This window comes from Ammospiza caudacuta, chromosome 2, assembly GCF_027887145.1.
Source record: "Ammospiza caudacuta isolate bAmmCau1 chromosome 2, bAmmCau1.pri, whole genome shotgun sequence".
Lineage (NCBI taxonomy): Eukaryota > Metazoa > Chordata > Aves > Passeriformes > Passerellidae > Ammospiza > Ammospiza caudacuta.
Window position 1 is genome coordinate 1481208 of NC_080594.1, and position 14947 is coordinate 1496154.

General features: G+C 45.1%; 1 protein-coding gene across 4 annotated transcripts in view; it reads left to right on the forward strand.

Moving 5' to 3' along the window:
* FAM168A (family with sequence similarity 168 member A) overlaps positions 1–14947 on the forward strand; it is a 124142-nt gene that overhangs the window by 33007 nt on the left and 76188 nt on the right. Inside the window, exons 1-2 of one of the 4 annotated variants that reach the window (XM_058825697.1) lie at positions 4180–4289; positions 4568–4651. The exons of 2 other annotated variants lie outside the window; for them this stretch is intronic. The gene's annotated coding sequence lies outside the window, so the exon portion shown is untranslated. Of the gene's footprint in view, positions 1–4179; positions 4290–4567; positions 4652–14947 lie in introns of those variants that run through there. One more of the 4 variants, XM_058825696.1, reaches the window with a different exon arrangement.

Sequence of the window (14947 nt, forward strand, 5' to 3'; positions counted from 1 at the left end):
TCTTGAGTTCTCACTTTGATCCTGCATGTAAAAAATGAAGGAGGATCCTGGGGTATTTAATACTCTGGAGTCTCAAGAACCATCTAATTTTAGAAGCTCATTGCGCACCTGGAATTGTTGAGTCATTTTGTGTTGTTCCATGGAGTTTTCCTGGAGGGATGTTCTCCCATGGTGGATGTGTGCAAGGTGCTGCCGAGCCACAGGCCCTTTTCACCCTCTTCCTTAAAAACTCCTTCCCCTCCCGCCTGGCCACAGCCATGGCTGGTGATTCCCAGTGATTCCAGCTGAGTGCTGGAGACGGGGTTTGGCAGGAGGGAGCTCAGGAGGCAGAGGCAGCCCTGGGAGCCTCTCCCTCCTGAGCATCACCAGTGTCTGGGGAATCCAGGGGTGAATTGCTGCTGGTGCTGCCCTCTTGCTCCATCCCAGTTCCACTGGCTGTGTCCTGCATTTCCTGACCCCAGGGAGCGCTGGGCTCCCTGGCTCACATCAGGGAGCAGCAAACCCAGGTTATTTTTAACTGATCCCTTCCCCGATCCAGTCCCTGTACAGCTCTGGGCCTCTCCTGGTGGCTCCAAGGCAACTGCCAGTTTTTAAGGAGAGGAAAGACAGGAAGGTGCTTCCAGCCAGGAACGACCCTGTGGTTTCCTGCAATGTTCTCTGCCTTCGAAAATTATTTCTTTCCATGCCTTTATTTCCTGCTAGGTATTTGCACAGATGTTTTCCCTTCCAGTTGCTCCAGGTGGCTCTTTAATTTTTTTTTTTGTTTTAAATGTGCCCTGAGCAGAATGGAATTCAGATCCATTCTGGATAATTTGTATACATTCATTAACATTTTGCCCTATCCTTCCAGAATTTGGGTCCTAAGTGCATTAGGCTCCATGACAAGTGTCTCTGGTATCCTCTGTGGTGTCTCCTTGCTCATGGCTTAACATTATTGCCTTTAAATTCTGTTTCTTTAATTCCATTCCCTGTGTGAGTAGAGGTGTCTGAATTAACCTTCACAATGAACCTGCCAGGGCTTTTCCTAGTGTCCAAATGGATTCTCATTAATCCCTCTTTTGTAATGCAGGGAAGGCTTGTGTTGGAGTGTTTTGCTTTGATTTTATTAGTTTTATTTTTAAATAGAGGGAAAGGCCACACTGAGGCTGCTCTCACTGAAAGGTTTATTTTTATTTTAAGACAATGGCTGCATATAATTTTTAATGCTGCACTTTCTGGAGGTTGACTGCTGTCAGTAGCACAGTCAATATTTCCTTCAATTAACAATAATCTCAGATAATGAAATTGTTTTCTTTTCATTGCAAACTCATTTGTGACTTAGAAACCCCGAGGTGCCTTATAATATATAACTTGCACAAGTGAAAATAATTATTCCAGAGTCAATTCTAGAAGAAGTTTGGGGAAATTGTTGAAAACAGGCAGTAAAGAAAGTGAATGTTGACATTTGGGGACATTTTCCCCTTCCCCACTTTGTGGGGTTTGTTTACTCAGAAGGCTGAACCCTAAATGTTATGGAATAGGATTTAACCCTGCAGAATGTCAGACGTTTGCTGAATGTTTTTATCTTCATTTGATAAGCAGTTGTGGAGTGTATTTGTATGCTACCACTATTTTATCAGAACCCTCTGCAATCCACCAAAGCAGATGTTTTAATCACCACATTCTAATTAACTCAATACATTTTATAATCCATCCACCCAGCTCCTACCACTGGAGTCCAGTTTTGTAGAAAGAAGAAGGAAAATAATGGATTCAAAGAGAAATATAGAAGAATAATTGTAATAAGATCATGATTGAACTGTAAGCTACTAAAACAAAAGAAGAAAACTAAATTTGGGGCATAGGAGGGAGGATAAAATCAAAAATCTTGTTTTGCTGCACAGGAGCACATGGAGTTGAGGGAGATGTTAGGGAATTATCTTCCCTACTTAGTAGCTGCAGTAATCTTGGGAAATATTAAGGGATTTAATCTCTTTCTTAGCAAGAAGAAAGTGGGAAGGGAAGGAGGGATTCTGGGCTGCAGGAACCTGCTTTGGTGTCTTTGCTTGACTTGATTAGAGGGATGGAGAGGGACTTGTCATGGGAGCTTGTAGTGCCAGGAGACAGGGGGTGGTGTCCCACTGCCAGAGGGCAGGGTTAGCTGGGATATTGGGAAGGAATTCTTGGCTTTTAGGATAGGGACACTCTGGCACAGAGTGCCCCACAGGCAGGCAAGGCTGGCTTTTCTGTGTTCTTGAAGTTTTCCCTGACTAAATCCCAGATCACACTCTTGATGAACCAGGCTGTGCCAACAGGACCTCTCAGCGCTGTGCTATGTCCCTAGATTTTCCAAAGGCTTACTTTCTCACAAATTCATCTTGTTTTCCTCCTCCTTTAATGAATGTCTTTGCACTTCCACTCAAAGACACTGATTGGGACTGATGGTTTTTCTGCAAATACATCCAAATTTGGTCAATCCTGCCTGTTGCCTGCTGGTTTTTGAGCAGTGGCAGAGGGCAGGGATGTGTGCTGGCAGTTCCTTCTCTGCAGCTTTTCACAGCTTCTCTCTGCAGCAGCAGCAGCATCCACTCCCTCTGAACTGAATCATTTTGACTTCTGGTCAGGAAAAGACAGAAAAAGAGCCAAAAAAAAAATCCAAAAAAGGGTAGATCTGCTGAGTGGCAGCACAATGCAAGCAGGTATTGATGGTCAAAGATGCAGCACCAAGGTTAATGAGAGGTGGGCACTGTTCTTCTCCCTCTCTGCAGCAGCCAGAGCTGAACAAAAGGGGGAATGTGTGGAGAATCCCTCAGCATTAAAGGCTGTGGCAGTGCTGTCCTCCTGCCAGATCCTGGAAACCCTCTGGATGTTCAGCACCATTGCACACTCACCTTTAGTGCTTGTCAGCAAGAGCTGTGGACTTCCTTGGTTTATAGACACATGAGGATGTGAAAATTACCCCAAAATGGGGACTTGGAGCAAACTGAGGTGTCAGAGCAGCTCTGCAATGAAATAATGATGGTAGAGGTGTGGGGATTGAGGTGTGAAAGCAGCAAAGGAGTGCTTGGGGATCCTGTGGCTGATGCTGAGCCTGGTGCAGCAGAAAAGGCTTGCTTTCCCAAAATCCAAGGGGCTAGGAAGATGTGAGGGAGGTGGTTTTCTCCCCCATTTGCTTGAGCACTTATTTTCAGCTTCTTTCTTGCCACAAAAGGAGTAATTTGTTTAATTCTACAAAATGTTACTGAAGCTGTTGGAAGTAGAGCTGCAGCCCACGTCTTCTTAATAAATGAGTGTGTGTATTCCTGGAAGGAAGTTAAAATGGGGCTGTGTTATATTTGGTACCTCCTGAAGTACTGAGGCTACTTTGAGTACAGAATGTGCTCTGAGAAAGACTAATTTGCCACTGCAGAGCTTGATGGGATGAGATTTGTCAAGTCCTTGTCTCTGCTGAAATTCACTTGTGCTTTCCTCTGTCTCCTGAAGATATTTTAGGGCTCTGTCTCTGAATTGAAGGGCCATAAAAACAAGTCAAAAAGCCTGAAACCAGTATTAAATTCCAAGCAATGAATATGCTTCTTAAAATGTAGGAATGCTGAAGCCAAGCACCCGTGGAAGCAACAGGTGGAGATGTTCCTGACCTGTTTTCCTCAGTGTGCTCGTGCTCCTGCTGGCACCACGGTTGGCATTATTGGGCCATTGGAGCATCAGCAGGGTGGGTTTTGAGTTCTTTCCAAGGATGCCATCTCTGATGGCAGGTGGTGGCTTCCTGCAGGAGGCAGGAAGAGGAAAGGTTCAGTAAAAATGAAGATTTTACTGTTTTCTGTTCACTTACAAATTCATGCTGTTTCATTAGCTGGCTGGAAGGGTCTGATGGTGTAATTCTACAGGGAAAAGTGGGATGTACCAGCACTCCCTAAAAATCCCTCAGTTGTTTTACTGGATTCAATGTTTTCTGCCTCCTGCTTTCTCCCCCAGAGTGTTTTTTGAGTGAATGTAAACTAATACAGGATCAGTGGTTAGAAACCATGAAAAAATATTTAATGTAAACCTTTTGGTGCTGGGTTGATTAAAATAAACAACTGTTCCAAGGAGCTGGTCCTGCTTTGGGAACAGTAGGGTTTCTGTTCCTCCCTATAATGCATAAAGCATGTGGAGTGCCTCGAGAGCTTTTTTTGGGTGCTGCACTTCATTTTGAGGGATTTCATTTTCAGTTCTCGGAGCTTTTGTGTCAGCTGGGAAGGGAGGATGTAGGAGTAACATGTAAAACTCAGGCTAAAACCTGTTTAGTCCCAAATCCTGACAAATAGCTGGTAAACAAGTATTTAAATGACAGCCTGGACTTTGTTTTCTCCCTCTGGGAAGCTGGGAAGGCCTTGCTCTTATTGCCAGCTCTGGTGTCCCTTCCCTCTCCTCGTGCCCTGCGGCTCCAGCGCTCCTCCTTTGTTCCCCTGCATTTCTTACATGTCCCATTTCTCCTTCTGCTCCAGTGGAGGTGAAGGCCACTCTGAGCTGGGAAGAGCTGTGTTTTCTTCCAGCAGGTTTTCCACAGAGCCTCACGCGTGTTTCTCTCTCTCTCTTGCTGCTGCAGAGCTCTGGAATGCTGTGAAGACTCCCAGCCCAGGCACACTCCTCTCCACATTATCTCCATCCCAAGGAAGCTCGTATCCAAGAGGTACCAATTCTTCCTGTCTTTGTGCCCTTCAGTTTTAGCTGCTCCTCCCAAAGCCCTTTCCCTGCTCCCTCCAGACAGGAAAGCCTTGGGTGCTCTGGAGAATTTCTGGGTCAAGAAATGCATAAGCTGAAGCTCCAGCAACACTTTGTGCCTGGTGTGTTTTATTGTGTTGATTTAGAAAGTTAACAAACATCAGGTCTTCAGCAGCCTGAGTAAAACACACAGTACTTATGTGCTGCTCCTATAAAGAATTGTGAGAGGGGTTTGTTTTTTAGTGTTTATTAGTCTTAATATCTTCCTAGTAAGTAATACATTTTTGTTCTATATTAAAAAGGAGACTTGTGTTCATTAGCTGGGTCAAAATCCCCAGGTTGGCACAGACACCGTTCCTGATATAAACTTCTGTCATTTGCCTGGAGACAGGCAAATTGTTTTCTAATAGCTTCTATTTCTTGGGAGAAGAAAGCTGGAAACTGTTTTCAAATAGGAACTTTGCAGTGTCATTTGGTTGGAGCAGTTTATATCTTAACTCCTTATTTTGGTCTATAGAGTCCAGCGTGATGAGACCTGAGCAGGTCAAGCCTTTTGAGCATGTACATATATTTTTATATATTTGTGTGTATTTTTTTTATATATATGTGTAAGAGAATTTAATATAACAGTGGGACAGCATGATCTGCAGGAGCTGTGAAACAGGAACATAGCCCCTCAGGAAATCCCTCTGGAAAGTATGCTGGGAAAATGTCCCTGTGTGCCTGCCCTTCAGTTTTCCCTTAGGGATTCACACTTCCCTGTTGGGCAGAGAAGACACAGGGGTGGCTGAAGTGTCTGTCTGACCCCATCCAGCTGTTCTTGTACAAGAATATGGAAAAACCAGGCTTGACTCTGGTTTTTTCCATTTTATATGTTTTGCTGCTCACTTAATGACATGAACTTTAAATGTCAGCTGCTCTTGGGTCTGCTGCACTGCGTTGGGATCAAACCTTTGGGCATGCTCTGACCCTTATCCTCACAATAATTTAGCACTGCAGCCCTGCTTTGGGAAAAGCTGCCCTAAATCAATGCCTTCTTTATAGATATAGACAAAATCAGGGTGTTTCTTCCTCTCCTGCCAGCCCAGCTTAGGTGGGATGGGACAGAAAATGCCAAGGATTTCAGGAAAGCTTTTCCTTGTTTGAGGCAACAACAGTGATGCCCTGTCCATCTCCTGCTTCCCCTTTTTGCCCTCTTCATGCTAGAAAAAAGGATAAATGAAAAAAAACAAAAGAAATGCAGAGGTGTGGAAGGGGAGAGGCAAAGCCAAGGGTGGGTGTGGTGGGCGGCGGGATGGGAGAAGGCAAACAGAGTAAGGCTGGAAGTGATGGGTGGGAGATCCAGGGAACCAGATTGTGTTTCAAGTGGGAATATGTGGAGTGTTGGCTTTGCATAAGGAAGCTCCTGCACTAAGGGCTCCTGATCCAGTCCGGCTTCAGATTAAGAAATGTGAAGCTCAAGAGTGGAATTGGTGGAGCCTGTGGAGATTTGGCTGTCCAAGCAGATCGAGGTTGCTCTCCAGGCTGTGATTGTCCTGCTGGGCATCTCCAGCAAATATTTATCTTGAGTTGAACCCCTCCCTGTTAGACACAGTGTTCATTCAGAAATCAAAAGGTGGAGGAAATTGAGTTAAACTTGAAGGTAGGTGTGAGTGCTCCATGCCTTAGCTTACTTAGGTTGTTTCCTGCTTGGGAAATACCCCACTCCCTCACATCTTAATTGAAATTCCAGCAATTAAGTAGTTAAACACGGTGTGTCTGTAAAATCCATGTGTTTCTATAAATACCTCTCTTATCTCTGTAATGGTTTGGTTTGATGTAAATATTTTTAAATGTGCTTTTACATTAGGCTGGTTTTTATCCAGTGTGTGTGAGTGGAATTTGGAACTGGGCCTGGACTTTATACTTCTGCTCCTCAACGTTTCTGAACTCATGTGGAAAATTTCTGGACTTTGTCTCCTGAGCATTTCTGCCACTTTGGTGGGGTCTTCACTGGGCTGGGAATGCACTGAATCCAGAGCTGAAGTGGAGCACTTGGCCAGCAGCTCTTGGACACTTTGATGCTGTTGGGAACATCATTTAGTGAATTTTTTTAGAGCAGGGGAGCTAATCTTTTTGTTCACAGATCTGAAGTTTTCCTGCATTGCCAGCTCTGTTTTGGAGAACAAAATTCCTTTCAGAGAACATCTGATATGGAAAATGATTTCTGTCAAGCCAAGTTGTGTGCTGCATCCAGCTCTGGGGCCCCCAACATCAGCAGGACCTGGAGCTGCTGGAGTGGGTCCAGAGGAGGCCCCAGGGCTGGCAGAGCTGGGGGTGCTCACCTGGAGAGGAGAAGCTCCAGGGAGAGCTCAGAGCCCTGGCAGGGCCTGAAGGGGCTCCAGGAGAGCTGCACAGGGACTGGGGACAAGGATGGAGGGACAGGACACAGGGAATGGCTCCCACTGCCAGAGGGCAGGGATGGGTGGGAGATGGGGCAGAAACTGTGGCAAACACGTTTTAAAAGGGGATTTTTTAGAGGAGTGGATCTGACTCAGGGAAGTATTTGCAAGAGCGTTACCTAGGATGAAATGCTGGGCCATTAATCTTCATAAATTCATTGCATTTGATGTATTCACTGTATGTGACCTATTACAGTACATTTAGGTAGATCATAGAATCCCCAAATGGTTTGGGCTGGAATGGACCTTAAAGCTCATCCAGTGCCACCAGGACACCTTCCACTATCCCAGGTTGCTCCATCCTGGTCTGGAATGCCCCCAGGGATTAGGACAACTTCTCAGGGCTTCCCCATCCTCACAGGGAAGGATTTCTTCCTAAGATCCAGTCTAAGCCTCTCTGTCACTTAGTGAAGTGTCTGTCTCCATCATTCCTGTAGGTTCCCTTAGATCGCCCCAAAGCTTCTCTTTTCCAGGCTGAACACTCCCAGTTCTCCCAGCAGAGCTGCTCCATCCCTCTGATCCCCTCGGTGCCTTGTCTGGCTCTGCTCCAGCAGCTCAGCAGCAGCACTGTGCTCTGTTCAAGCTCTGTGGCTGAGGTGAGCTGATGGGAAACACCCTCCCTGTCCCCCCCACCTTCCCACAGCGCCTTCCTGCAGTGTTCTCCACATTCCTGCCCTCACAAAGGCCGTGCTGGAAGCAGGGCCCTTTCTCTCAGATGTGTAATTCAGCCCCTCTTGCCAGCGTGCCAGCCTTGTTTGTGTTGATGAATGAATGTTCCCTGTGTACAGCCTGCAGATTGCTCTGCTCCTGGACTGCAGTCCTGCTCAATGTACCTGGTTCTGATTAAGTGCATTTGAATTTGGGAGTGTGCTTAATGAGCTACACCTTTCACAGATTCTTTTGTTAATTCAGAAAAGCTGCCTGCTCTGATTTATGGCGCCAAAAGGGGTAAACTGCCATTAAAAGCATTAATTAGTCTTGGTTGACTGCACAAAGAATAGACTTGGTGTGAGCCAGTTTTTGATTTAGCCCTTTGATTTTTGCCTAAGCTTGTTAGAGGGTCTGTATCTCTGGCTGTCTCATGCTGGATTGTGTAATTGGAATTTTGTGTGAAATTCTTGGGCTGAAGGAGGAAGAGCCAATTATAATCAATAAAGTTGTAAGGCAATTGGGCAGAACTTTGCAGATAGTTTAAATCAGAAATGTTCCTTTTTAACATGTGGAAGTGATGACTTGGGATTGTCAGACTGGTAGGAAGGAAGGATCTCCAGGAGCAGGTAACCCAGGATTGTGTCCACCATCCTTGGGATTGTGAGTTTTGACTGTGCCCAGGGAAGGAGACTCCACACCCCTCTGGGCAGCCTGTTCCAGTGTGTGGTCACCTCACAGGAAAGTTCTTCCTCTCCTTCAGGAGAAACTTCATCATTCCAGTTTCTTCCCATTGCCTCTCATCCTGTTGTACCACCCAGCAGAGCCAGGTGGTAGCACTGGTGGTTTTTTCTTTCCCTCTACATCTTTTTCCATTTTCTACAGGCTAATTGGAAAAAAACCAAAAAGCCGTAAATGCTGGAACATTGTCTGAGTTGTATCCTTGGAAATCCTGTATAAGTGTATTTCAGTGTCTGGTAGTTCCTGTACTTCTCAATTCTGGCCATCAATTCTACACACAAAACTTTGAAAATTAATTGAAATGCAAATGATAGCCTAAGCTTTCTTTGCAATACACTTTCCATAATTATGCTTGACTGCAAGAAAACAATTCCTTTGCTATAATTTTGGTAATTGCCTCTGGTCTGTTTGAGAATTAAGATTTCCCTCTGTCTGTATAAAGTTTCCTTCTCTCTTAGATATTATCACATTAACTGCTCCATAAAAAGAAGGTTGCATTGGGCTTCCATCCCAACTTGTCCTTAAGGAGCCAGCAGTTGGATCCTCCAGCTCTGCCTTAATTTCCTGGCAGAACTAGAAGGTTCCTTCTCCCCTCCTTCTCCCTGCATGCCTGGAGAGATGATGGTGGTACTGTAGGACTTTGGAGTATTGAACTGGAAATATCCTCTGGATATTCCGGGAGATGGGAACTGCCTTTAAAACTCATTTTTAGCAAAAACTGGGGCCTAACAGCAGCACAGATCTGAAATGACAAATGTCCTTAGAAGCATGGAGGTATTTAAGAGCTGTATTCCCTTCCCTGAACCATCCAAGTCCTTGGGGCAGCGAGTTTCCAGTGTCTGCCATGTTTGGCAGATGGATTTTTGGGTAAGAGTGAAAGCCTTTGAGCTGCTCTTTAGTTTTACACTCTCAGCCAGCACATCCTTGGAGAGAAGTCCATCATGTTGGAAGCACTGGAACAGCCAGGGAGGCATGAGCTCCCCATCTCTTCACAGCCACAGCCTGGGCTTGGTTATTCCCAGCTCCCACAAATGTTCCCAGCTTTGTCTCTCCATTATTTGTTTTCCTTTCCCATTGAAGGAAGTGGTTCTTTCCAGTATAAAAAGCATTAAATTGACTTAAATGCTTTGTTTGCCAAAGTAGCTCTTTGAAGTGGATCTTTCAAGTTTCTTATGTGATCTGAGGTTTGATGAGACACATTTTAACCCAGCAATCTCGCAGGGTGGAAGGAAGAGAAGGAACCTTCTAGCTCTGCCAGTTTTGATCCTAACTCACATTTTCCACATTACCTTTTAACACTTGACTTGTGCTGGAGCATCCAGACATTGCAGGGCGATCCGTGGGATCAGCAGGATCTCGCTGGTCAGCTTTTCCAAGCTTGTCTGCAGCATTAAGTCTCAAACTGGAAAGGTAATCCCCTCAGGAGGCTTGACCTACTCTTCAAATTACTTTCTCCTGTTCTCTTGAGGCGTTGGCTTGTATTCAGATATTTTTTTCCTCCTCATCAAGGCATCTCGTTTAATTGCTGTGACTGCCAGGCAGAAACCTCTCTCTCACTCTTACAGACCTCCTTTTCTTCAGCTCCTTCATAATAAAGTGGTTTTTGGAGCAGGGCCAGGCCTTGAGCCCAAAGTGTCCTCTGGTTTCATATCAAACAAGGGACAGCACAGCCAGATTGCTTCCCTAATCCCTCTGCCCAAAGACAAAGGTGTCAGCACTGTCTAGACATTGGTGTTCCATGTGCTCATTCAAGGCTGAGGGTTCCCCCTCTCTCCTTTTCATCCCACACAATTGTCCTCAAAGCCTCCTAATCTGCCATTGCTCAGTGGGTGAAATCCCCCATACAATTTGGGAGTAGGTGGTCTGTGCCCCTTTGGAGCAGTCAGTAAAACAGGATGTGTGAGTTCTTGCTGCTGTACAGACCAAGCATTTAAAATCTCTTCTTTCCCCATATTCATGCTCTATCCAGCCAGGAGATATTACATAGCAGCTCTTCTTAAACTTTTACATTTCTTTCATGGTTATTTAATGTCTTTCATTGGGTCAACATTTTGCAGCTTTTCCATGGGGGAGTGGGTCCTTGCAAGCTACAGATTTGGAGTAGGAAAAGTAACAATTCAGCTGGTTTCCTGGTCCTTTGAAATTTTCCTTCTAGTGATGGCAGGCTTTGACCTCTCCTTCCTTTGGAAGTGTTCTGCTGGGAAGTTTAGCTAATGGGAGATGATTAGGATCCTGTTTAGCCTTGGATGTGGTCTGGGTGTGTAATGGAGAGGTTAGGTACAAAAAAATTAGAACTGAAGACAAACTGATAGCAGGGAAAACTCACAAATTCTTTCTGCCCAAAGTTCTTTCTCATTTTGGAGCTCCTTACAACCCTTTAGGAGGAGGAAATTTTCCCTGGGAGCAGAGCCTGACTCCCCCAGCTGCCCCCTCCTGTCAGGACACTGTGCCTGAAAATTCCTTGGCACTTCAGGGAGCTCCTTGTGCCTGTCTGTCAGTCCTTCTGCCTGTCACAGCTGGGAACAAGGAGAATGGTTGTGTTTTGTGTGTTCTATACAGCTGAGTGTGTCATTTCAAGTTAAAAATAAGACATCTTTAATGTCAAGATTGCAAAGTTCAAAAAGCAGAACGGGGCTGGGAGTCAGTAGCTGCACTTTCAGTTTGTTCTCTATTTATGTGAGGCCTGATCAGCAGGATTTCTGTCCAGGATTCTCTCCCTAAAAGTCATTCATCCACAGAAGGTGTCTTGGGCTGAGGGCTATGGCAACTGGGAGATAATTAATCACTTATAACTTGTGAGGCCACCTAAAAATGAAGTTCCTTGTTTCTTCTCTAGGCATTTAAAATCTCTTTAAAATGTCTTTCAGCCTGGTCTAGTAGAAGGTGTCCCTGTTCATGGAAGGGGATGGGATTGAGATGGGCTTTAAACCCCCTTCCAACCCAAACCACTGTGGGATTCTATGGAAACAAGCAGCACTCTACATTTGTGGAGCTGCTGTTGCCTTGTCTTTGGGTAGGTCAGGTTTGAAAGGTGTTTCTTCAGCAAAAGTGCTGGAAAAGAGCTGATTATTCATCAGAAGTTACCAGCAAAGGGGTTTGGTGATTATTCATCAGAAGTCACCAGTCAAGGGGTTTGCTCTTGGTCCCAGGTACTGCTCAAGGATTATTTTGCCAGTTCATTAAAGCTTGGATAGGAATTTACAAGCTGATAGCTTTGGTTCCCCTGATGGACTCGGGCTGGAGCCCCCAAACATTTTGCATTTAATGTTGAAATAAAGTGGGATTTTGGAATGAGAAGCCAATTCTCCTGTTAGTTCAGGAAGGATTACAGGCAGAGAGTTTGCAGGCTGGGGACAGTAATTGGTGTAGCTGTGCTGTATGGGAAGACCACAGCAGTTCATTCACGTTACTGCTCCCATCCATTTCTGCTCTTCTTGGGGTGGAGCAGTGACCCCAGAATGTCACAGCACACCCTCAGGCTGCCTTCCCCAGCTGCCAGAGTGCAGGAATGGCAGCTTCCCATCCCCAGGGTGCTCCTGGCCTGCCAGAGCATCTCCCTGCAGCTCAGTTGGGATCATGGCTCCGTTTGTCAGTGCAGAGCCTTCCGTGGAGCTCACGGCGCTCTGCCGAGGCGCTGCGTTGTTGTCAGAGCCCCTGGGCTGATGAAACACATCCTGACTGCACAGCATTGCATCCCTGGCACTGCATTCCTGCATGGGAGCTCACAACTAGCCGAGGAATTTGTTGGGTTTAGCCCTGGGGATTACAGAGTGGGTGTGGGTGCTCTAAACTGTTAATCCATATATTTTATTGTTTGAAAAATTCATTTTCCTGAGGGATATTTGGCACCGCAAGTGCGTCAGCGGGATCTCTGTAATGCAATCAGAATATCTTCTACACAAGAGGAAACGTGTATTCTTTTTCCTCAAGCAAAAAGACAACTTGCTTTACGAGGAAAAAATTCCTTTTATGACCTTAAAATAATTCACTGGGGAGAAAGAAAGCTTTTTGTTTTATGAGGGTTTTGTCTGCAGGATCCCAGCTGAATGCCATGTAGGAATTAAGTAGTGCTGGTGTTGATTTAAAAAAAAAATTGAATTCCTTGGACATGGGAGGTTATCAGTCAAATCCTGCTTAGAGAAATTGTTGTAACATGCTGCCTTCAACACCTCACTGAGGCATGGGATGGGCAATAATGTGAGCAGAGTGGGCAGTGTAAGATCATCACTCTTCTCCTGATAATTTAACTACATTATCAGTTGTAGCAGGAGTAGCTGTTGGTAAAATGAGAGGAGAAAATCATCCTTACACTTAGATTGTCCTTGTCCTCATCCCCCTGCTCCAGGGCTTGCTGCCAGTGCAGGGAGAGCATTGCAGGATTCCCTGTGGCTCTGCCTTCCCCTGTGTGTGTGTTTCTATAGAGTTCCTCCTCTTGTCTGCTCCTTTGATTCTGCTGTTTCCTCACAAGGCCACACACAGAGCTGAGCCTTCAGTTCTCCTCACCATTGTCATCTTTTGTGCCATTTTCTTTATCCCTTTCCAGTCCCACCTGTGAAATAGGTGTGGTTTAAAAAAAGAAACCCCAAATGCCAGGTTCATGATCCCGTTTTTGCGTTGCTCTGCTGTGGCTCACAAATGAGGGTCGGCCTCAGAACAGACACAAATGAGTTTTACTGGCTCTTGAATGTTATTGCAGGCTGATGAATTTAAAGCAGAGGGAATTAAAATGTCAAGGTGCATCTGGGAAAGGGTATCCCACATCTGCTCCATGGGGCCCAGCAATGGCAGTAGGGAGGCATTTGCCCTGGTCCTGTCCCTCCATCCCTTGTCCCAAGTCCCTCTCCAGCTCTCTTGGAGCCTCTTCAGGCACTGGAATTTAAAAAAAAAAAGAAATGCAGCATTTAATGCATTTTTTAATCATTTGGTGATTTCATTTTCGTTGCATGGATAGAAATATTGCAGCATTCAATCAAGGATTTCAGAAGCTCCATTGTAAGTGATTTTTGGATAGCCAAAAATTGCCTCTAGGGGATCTTTCTAAAGCATCAGCCACTGCAACAGGAGCGGGATTTATTCTTTTATTCAGCACACACACGTTACCTTGCATGTCTCAGCAGATGATTTCACTCTCTGCACTTCTCTCAGGGCTCTCTGAATCTCCCAACTTAATTATGACTATTATGAATAATTTACTCTCCACAAACATTGCTTTGTCTCTTCTGTCTCTTTCCCAATTTCCACTGCTGGTCCCTGTAAAGGCTCTGGGAGCACCTTGCTGTCATCCTTTTGGAAGTCTGAAATCCCATGTTTAATACAGGCTGTTTCCTATTGCTTAAGTGCTCCCTAATCCATAACATTCCCTTTTCCTATTGTCCTATGACTTTAATTTTTTAATAGTGTCTCGCTGGGGCTTTTGTAAGCAGCTTTTGGAGGTGGTTTATTCCCCAGTCCTGGACTCTTTAGCCACAATTGAAGGATTTGGGCTGAGTTATTTGGATTCCCATGCTGTGTCTGTTTATCTGAGTGAGGGCACTGCAGCATTGCAGCCACTTTGCTTCATGGGAGAGGAGGCATTGGCTAATTCCATGATAATCCTTAGGACACTTGTTAAAGATAAGGACAAGTCTTGTGCTGTTACATGGTGAGAGATTTGAATGTGATAAAGGATTTTCAAGCACATCATGGACGACAGGGCAGTCTGAGTTTCCCCTGACTTTTCAAGTAAACAATATTTGCTTTTGTTGACTTGAGCATATATTTGCTTTCTCTTCCCTCATGGAGTTGTCTGGAAATTCCCAATCCTTCCATACTTGGAATACACGTGGAACAGATCTGTATGTGCTATTTTTACTTTCTAGCTTGTTGAAGGTGTTCTCTAGTTTTGTTTAAGCTTTTCTTGGTTTGGATTTTGACTCATTTGCTTCCCATGACTCTGTTTTTCACTGAGCATCCTCCTCCCTGCTGTCCTGTTCCTTCCCCCATTTTTTGGAGGTTCTCTCACATTCTTCAATCAGACCACAGGCAGAGTCTGATGCCTTTCATTTCCCCACCTTTGGACTCTTCTTACATGAAATGATCCATATTTTAAACCCTCCTGTGAACAGATGCAAATTTCTATGTCACCCTGCTCAGTTTGGAGAGCACTGGCTTTTTCCCTGTCCCAAATAAGATTTTATTCTTGGCAGGGAAGAGCTGAAGTGCTGTTTGTTTGCAGAATTTCCGGATGACTGACAGCATGCTCAGCCCTCGGAGTCCTCACGGTAAACACAGCTCTTGCTGTTGGAAAAACACATCAGAAACCCCAAAATAAAGCAGGGAATGTACAGAATTCCCAAATTAGGAGCACCACGTGGGGATTTGGTGGCAGTTTGTTTGATTCTGAGATGTAGGAGAAGTGAAATCTTTCAGATGTTTTCCAGGGAGAGCCAGAACAC